This window comes from Athalia rosae, chromosome 1 (genome assembly GCF_917208135.1).
Source record: "Athalia rosae chromosome 1, iyAthRosa1.1, whole genome shotgun sequence".
NCBI lineage: Eukaryota > Metazoa > Arthropoda > Insecta > Hymenoptera > Athaliidae > Athalia > Athalia rosae.
This window is the reverse complement of record NC_064026.1, coordinates 7423996-7432554: the sequence shown is the minus strand read 5'-3', so window position 1 is coordinate 7432554 and position 8559 is coordinate 7423996. Positions and strand designations below refer to the sequence as shown.

Sequence of the window (8559 nt, the reverse complement as noted above, 5' to 3'; positions counted from 1 at the left end):
CACCGAAGCGAATTGATCCAATTTTCCGATTTCCCATAATTTCTCGTAAAATCCGTAGCAGAAATCGCGGGTAGCTCGTAAAGGCCATTTTTAAATTGAAAAAAAAATGAGTGAAAAAAATGGTTTAACTTGTTCCGTGTCACGCTTGATGTAGCGGAATGTGTGTATTAGACCGTGTGGCACGTGTATTGAAAATCTAGAATCTAGATAACATACGCTAGGTATATGTAGGTATACTCAGAGAATGGATTATGAGCAAGGAAAGCGCGGAGCTGCATGCAGCCTCGGAACTTCCGGTTAAAAGATGTCGAGCATATTATCTACATCGTATAGCGATGGAATTGCGAACGAGAGAAAATATGTGCCAAAAGAAAAGAAGAGAACGAAAAAAAAGAAGAAAAAACGAGCGGTGATCGTATAAAGAGAACAAAAATCTCTGTAATTGCAATATTTTCCCCAGAGTTTGACGTCACTGGCCATTCATGCGGCGTGCCTATAAAGAAGTCGACTTTCTCGCGGATCTTGAGCATTGTGTCCGCGTGACACCTTCCGCTTCTCTTCGTCTTCGTCGCGTAAGACTACGCGAGGTTACGCAACGCCGAGGCTAGCGCCCGGTAAAACTCGACATCCGGATCTACGGCGTTTTGCAAGTGACGTTTCTTTTTTCCATGCATAAGAATTTACGTCACCGGGGGTGTTTTCTACGTGAAATAATTCCGAGAATTTCCGCTGGCGTCGAAAGTAGGAAAAGAAGAAAGAGGACGTGCGACGCGCATTTCCCATTCGTCACCCCGTTCGTACCGAATTGGAACGCCAAAATTATTTTCAAATGACACAAGGATGTGTGAATGGTCCTCTAGAAAATTGATGAGTTTTTAATATTGTCTCTTTTTTCTTCTCATTTTACGTTCGCGCAGACGTTCGTCGTTAATAGAGAAATGGGGTAATAGTTACGTTCGGATAAAACGATCAGATGATTTATGATGAAGCGCAGTAGCGCGTCAATTCCAAGGTTACGAAGGCAAAACTGAAACGACTAACGGCTCACAGGCTACGGTATCATTTCTCCGTTTGTAATTCGATATTTAATCGATTTCGTAAACCGCGGTGTTCCTAATATACTATATAGAAGCGTGTAAGCACGAAATAAAAAAACAGGTTCACGTTCCGACGTGTACTTATTCTTCATCTCGAAGTTTCGTTATCTTCATCGGATTCGGTTATCCGAAAATCCATCGGAGAAATTCAACGAAATTAACCACCAACGAGATGTTTTAAAGATTATCCCATTTCTCTTACGTCATTAAGTACGGGGAAAAAATACTCTGCGCGACGCGAGGAGCGAATTAATAAATTAATCGATTCGAGATAACGACCATCAAGATTTGAATTACCGCCAGCTGGACGCGGAACATTTTGCAAACCTCGATGGCCGGGTCAAGAAATTGAACAGAGAAAAAGGCTGACTATGATTCGATTTTGTTCGAATGGAATTCTAAACAGACATTATAACATATCATAGTAATTCCATCAACGTTAGGAGGGCTCTGCAGCAATTCGATCGGTGATTTCAATGCCCGGTTGTTAAATAAAAGAAGATGACACACTTCTGATTTTCAAAAGCGTGTCCCACACACCCAGTAAATTATAATTACAAATTGAAATCAAACCGGCCCCTTCGGGGTACCAAAACTTCTCAGCGTCGGCATTATTCATTCGTTATTATAGGTGTACTCCGGCGTACGTACATATTCGAGAAAGACAATAAGTTTCACGTGGGCGTTGGGCGTCGACGTCGAATAATCCGTCATACTGTTATGCGCCGTGTACTTTATTGGTACTCGACGTACAGGTAGGTTTATAACATATATATATAGTTTTCAGGTCGCTGAATCGCTCGCAGCTTTTCTTCTTCTTGCAAGTAGCCCAACACCGTTTCGTTTCTGATAACGTGACTCTTTGAGTGTTGTAAGTGGCCTGTACACCTATGCACGCGTTACACGGTGCTCGCGTATAGGTGTACCTGTACGGAGGTAGAATAAAACAAAAGAAATTTATTGCGGCGTTTGCTTGGGTAATTACGTGACACTTGTTGCAAAAATTTCTCCTCAAAGATGCATCCGTCGCCGTGGCTATATAATATCCATGACTCTAATTCTTATCGTTGAATATATCCCGCAGCTCTCTTCTTCGACTCCTTCTTCTCCTCTTCCGCATCTTTTTCTTCTCTTCATCGGGTCGTTAAAATAATCTCTCCTTGTGAGAAATAATGCCATCAACGTTCCAGATCTGATGTAGTTAGGAATCCGTGTATAATGGAAAATCTAGAAAGGATTCGCTAACGCGATGTAGACGTAAAGTTGCCATACATCAGTTAACGTTCTTTAAAGTACGATCAAGTTGAAGGAATTAAGAATACCAACTCGATATAAAAAGGTAAATTCTCTCTTCGCATAAATAACGCGAAGCACATGTACTGAAACTGGGACATCGAAACATATTCGATCATAACCGCATGAATGTCATCGATTCGCAAAAACATTTCCGTACCTTCGCGATCTCGCCAATTCAAACTACTCCGGACAGCGTTTGCTCCGCTAATTTTCTTACCCGACTTAAACTGATCCCCGAACACGTATCAGATACAATTCGTGGCAAAGGTCATTTCCAAAATGACACGTTGATCGAGACTAAAAATCTTACGGGGGGGGGACCATCATCCGTACAGACGTGTATCGATTTAAGGATCTTAGTGTGTCAGTGTGCCTATATGCTAATGAGTTGTTGATGAACGCGTAGTCAGCCTTCGCAAATTGGCATGCTTACGCTATACAAGTATACCCGCTAGGTTGGGATCCGCGAAGTTAGCTGTGGATACATACGATATATTTGCACACCTCTGTAACGGTACAGCACGATCACGTAGTATAGAAAGTAGTTTGATATTTTGGGTGTTCGACCACATATAGTTATACCGTACAGCGAATCCGGAAGACCAACGAGCTCGAACATGGAATCACTAATTGCGGCAGACTTTTCGCGCGAAGGTCAAGTATGTTCAATTTCTTTTCTTTTTTTTTTTTCTTTTTTTTATTGCTCTCAGTTACTTTTTTTCATACGCAATAACACTTGTCAAAATTTGAGGGAACTACAAACGTCGACCGACGATATAAAGGATCATTGAAAAATCAATGGTAATAGTTTCATCGCAGCTATTGTAATTCGAGAAATTGAAGTGATGATTGATAAGTAATTTCCTGGATGTATTTACGGGGTTATTTTGTTATTAGCTACCGAATTTGCTAGGTAGCATGTGATCGCCAAACGTTGAAATTTCTCTACAGCTTTGTAGAAATTAAAATAAATGATTGGCTCGTTGTGTACCAACTTGATCCGGGTGGCCGGATGATGATGATGATGACGTCGATGATCACTTTCTCCACATTATCGATTATTATTACGGAGTGTAGTTGTACACTATTTGCACACATTCCATTCAGCGACACTCAAAACGCTCATTACATAATTATTACCCGAATCCACGAAACTTGCGTCAGTCCGTTCTGAAAAAACTGATCAATTTTTATGATCAATTAACCATATCTTCAACATACGTACGTCAATCTTATAATCATCGTCTGAGCGACTACAATGGGCCTCGTTACGAATTAATAATATGATGATAACGAAGCTTAATTGTGTTCATGTAGAGGATACAGGGGGCCCTAGGTCTCAGCCATTGTCCCTTGTTTTACCGGGACGCACGCTCGAATCGAAAAGCTTGAAAAGATGAGTGATAAAATTAGCGGATAACGCTTGAAACGTTGCACAATTTTTTAAGTACACGAGATACCTACACAATTTCACGCGATGCGCTGCAGCGGACGCTATGGGTACGTGTATTATACACCTTGTGTACTCGGCGTTAATTGGCAAACATACCAATGTTGGTCGGGTTGGTTTGTGCTCGAGTACCTGCGATGTGGGCCACGTTTATACCCGCCGTACCTGTACGGTCGCGTGTGAATTACGCGTCATTGTAAAAGTAGATCTGTTCAAGGAAGCCGCGACACGGTCGACCCGCTGGATCATAATTGTGCCTTAGAAATTTTCCAGCTCTATAATACCTGCAATTCAGAGCTTTCCGTTAACGTTGAAAGCGCACAGAAGTGCGACACATGCAGCCGTTATCGGGTCTGGCTTTCAGTTTTCAAAAAAAAATTCAAAAGGTGTCACCGATTTTCTCACGTGTTTTTCGGTACCTTCCGGATAAATGGAATGCTCTGTACGATTCGAGTTGAAAAAATGAGCTTTTTATGAAACCCCGTTTTTTTATTTTACCTTTCTCCGTCGAATTGAATTCGGATGGGTCTCAGATTCAGACGGTTTACGGATACCCTGCTCGTTTTACAGAAATTCTTGTAACTATCCCGTGACCCAGTTTTTTTATCGAAGAAAAAGCTCAGTCGTCGCGTGTGCGTGGTATGGATACACGTATATCCATAGAAAACACTTACGGCACAGTAGGCATACGGCGCTAGAAAAATAAATTCTAATCGCTTGGCTCGCATTAATTCGAGCGTGAACAATAAGGGTCGACGACCAATGCGGATGCACATAATACGGGAGGTGAAAGTGAGTGACTCAAACGTACAGAAATTAAGGCTGTCTCGCCTCTCGGTGACCCTGAGCTTCTTTCGGAGTCAACAGCAGATATAGGTACGGGCGGTTTCTGGTAGTAGTGTAGTCACTTCCCGTACCTCCATATTCTGCAACCCGACCATAGGTGTACGTACCACCTGAGTTATACGTACGTCCGTGAACCTCCACACTTATTCTTACGGAGTATAAAGTAGCATAGGATATCCTGCGTCGCACACGTCATGCGTGGGCGGTGAAAGTGAGAAGTCGGGTGTGACCGACCAGGTTGTATATTTCATGCATTCGCCCATCCGATATGAATTCTTCCATTATTCCTTAGGAGTCTTGTGGAACGAGAATTTCGATTAAAAAATGAATCACCGGTCCGAGGAGGTACGTTATACGGACGTACATTTTTTTCCAACCTTTGGATGCGTAGGTTCATTTTTTTCCAATCAGATTTCGAATGGTTTTCACGTAGAACCGCAAGGACCACTCGCTCGCAGTCCATTTTTTTACATCATCGCTCATGAGAATATCATATGTCCTTAAATAGGTGAGAAAGTATCGTGAAACAAAAAAGCTGAGAATGGAATTTCTCCCATATTACGGTAAACCGCACAACCACGCCTCGTATAGTAATCGTCCTCAATGATTGCAGAAGAATGAAAATAAGCCCAAAAGATATTTCGACGCGAGATTTCAATGGCAACGAAACGGCCCCGAGTCAAGCGATCGTGAATATTTTATGCGACGGTCCATTTTTTCGAGCTCACTCACCGTGACGTTCCAAATACGTCGTGTCATACGCTTCGCGACAATATCTGGCGTCTTTTTATGCCATAAGAAAGCTGCGTTAGAGCTATTTCGTTTTTCTTCGCGTTATAAGAATTCCCATTAGGATGATGGGTTGAAAGGTAATGAGACCAACTCGACGGAATTATATACCAGCTGCTTCGTGTACATGGTGTATAGTTATATCTCTCACAATCAGCTGATTGTTTACGAATTGAATCTGTCGCGTCAGCGGTTAACCGCATTAAGTCATTTTGCATCTGACCTGTTTAAAGATCCTCCGTAAAATAATCTACCTACATAATTATTTAAATTGAATGAAATTACCTCCAGCGAATTCTGATATTAGATTATACCTAATCAACCGTTCGCGATTTGATTAAGCTATAATTTCATAATCAAACTTTTATATAGGATATCCAAAGGTACCTATATGTATGTGCATAGATTGGCGCGAATACGTATGAAAATAAAATGGCAGGTTGAAAGTTTCCACTAACTCGTGATATATCTAAAAAAAAAAAAAAAAAAAAAAAAATCGGAAAAAAGGAAAGAAAAATTCTCACTCGATTTGGTCACACTTTTATTTAACAATTTATTTTTTGTTTCGCTCGTTTCATCTCTCAACTAATACGAGAGTCGCACGTCGCGACACACACATGTCCTCGTACGCACACCTCACACACATTATCGGGGTCAGGTATGATGCGATTGAGTCGTACCACTCGGGCCTGAAGATTCCGCAACAACATTGATTTACTGTTTTTTTCTATATACATATACATACCTACTTTTACGTGATTGAATTTGCGCTAATTCCTTAACCGTGACACACACGCGTTCTACAGGATATGTAAAAAATATTATAATACAGACGCACGGATCGTCGGATATGGTGTAGCTCGAGTATCGACCCACTAATTTTTCCCGTATTGCAATCAAAAGAATCAATTTAGCGGCGACTTGAACGGATCTCAATTAATTCGGAGCAACTACAATCGAAGAATTATTCACTTGGGAATAGGATAATATATTTCTAAATAGATCTAAATCGGTGCATGTAATGAGGAAATCTCGTGTGCCCCCGTCCAACAATCCGTGTCCAAGTTTTTGCTCTAGTTAGCGAAGTGTATCATATTTTTATGAGCCATCATCACCCACGGACGCGAACATCCCTGTTATCGGTGTACGGCCGACTATTTCTATTTTCTTCTCTCTTTTGATTTATTTGTCATTTTATTTTTTCTTCTAACTTTTCCTCCATTATACGTACACCCGTCATTGAATGTAAATCACGTACGTATTTTCGTTAGCGATGTTAAAATAAACTCGACACCGTTCTCAGGGATCATTAAAATTTTATTTCGTGTATATATTATGTTTATCCTGTTACTCTAATTAGGTATCAGCGATACGTGTAATGTGCGTAAGTAAATCTCGATGTAGCGAATCGTTTTCACATGATCCGATAAATATAAAATCATTTTTCATCGATTACACCGTACTTGCGGTAGTACGCCGATACAATTTTCTAAAATTGTATCGACGTAGGTAAGATCCGATACGATTAGTTTTTATGTAGCTCGTAATTATCGAGACTTTATTACACCGTATGGGTATATGTATACGTATAGCTGGTGCATGAGGTGGTACAGGCGGTGGTTATGCCTGCGTGAATAATAACGAATACTTGTAAGAAACGCTAAACAGAACGAAAGAACGACGACCACCGCGCGTGGAGAAAGTCTTGAAGGCAGGAAGTGAAGTAGGCCACGACTTTGACCGTGCACAAGGTCCGTCCGCGCCGCGCCGCGCCGCGACTCCGGCCCGCGCGCTCTTAGGTATCTCGAGTCTTGAACGGCACGAAGCGAGCCAGTCGACCCACGGATATCCCCGATATCCTCGATATCCCCCGACACCCGATTCACATCGCCTGGTATTTTTTTATCTTTTCATACTTCCCCGGCAGTCAACCACTTCGAAACGTCCGTTGAATCGGCGATGACGATGCAGGAACAACGGATGACATTTTCACGTTTTTTACACCATTGCAAAGACTATGAATTTTTCGAATTGAAAAATTTGAAAAAAGTTTAGATTTCATCCCGACCAACGCCTCGCCTTTTCGCCTTTGAAGTGCGATGCAAGCAATGACGAAATTGCAAATTTTTTAATTCGCAGAACGTTGATTCCATCGATTAGTGGACAACCGATAGGCATCAGGAATGTCAAAATGAATAACAAGGTGCACAAATTCTTCAATTATATCGTCCGATAATTATATTGCAAAATCGAATTTACAGTCTGGTGATTTTTTGGGGGATACTATACATCAACGGCGGCTCGTACCGCGATGATTTGTGCGCTAATCGATAGTTTTACGTCCGATTTAATATTTCTATTAATGAATTTTATTGATCGCACAAATTTTTATCTACCCATGTAATTAACTTTACGATGTTTTATTACATTCTTTGCAGATCATTCATTAATTTTTAATACACGCTATAGGATGAATATCCCACAAGTGTACTTTACGTAAGGATAAAGGTTCGAAAAAAGTAACGCATCGGTCAAAGTCACAGAATCTCAGAGCTAATGATAATCAAAAAAAAGTCTAAGCTGTTACATCAGGCGCTATAAGGTAATTACGTGAATTCCTACGCTACGATGTACCTACTGGCGCATAATTCACGGGGTGGACTGGAGAGACACGACGAAATTTAAAAGAAGAAAAAACGACGGACGTACCGGTCAAGTTACCCGTATACTTTTGATTTTTTTTGGAAACTAAGAGAGTCGTCAGCTTTGTTCCATCTCGTTTTCGATCGTATATACGCGAAGTCTCGCCGAGAAACTGTCCATGTGCGATTAAAAAACTAGTTCTAAGCAACTTGTTGCGGTACATAATTCAGAAGAGATTTATTCGCTTATTTATTCATTCATTCATTTCTAAAATCTACTCGCGATCTTAACAGATTTAATTTCTTTTATAACCCATTTAGAGCCCAGTCGATCCTCCCTGTTCCACCTTGCACGTTAATAATATAAGTAGCATTTTTTACATTACACATATCTGAATACCTGTGTGAAAACTCGTACAAACGCATTTCATCGTGAGCG

General features: G+C 40.9%; 1 protein-coding gene across 1 annotated transcript in view; it reads left to right on the top strand.

The window, feature by feature from the left end:
- LOC125501717 overlaps positions 1-8559 on the top strand; it is a 112330-nt gene that overhangs the window by 98638 nt on the left and 5133 nt on the right. The window lies entirely within an intron of this gene.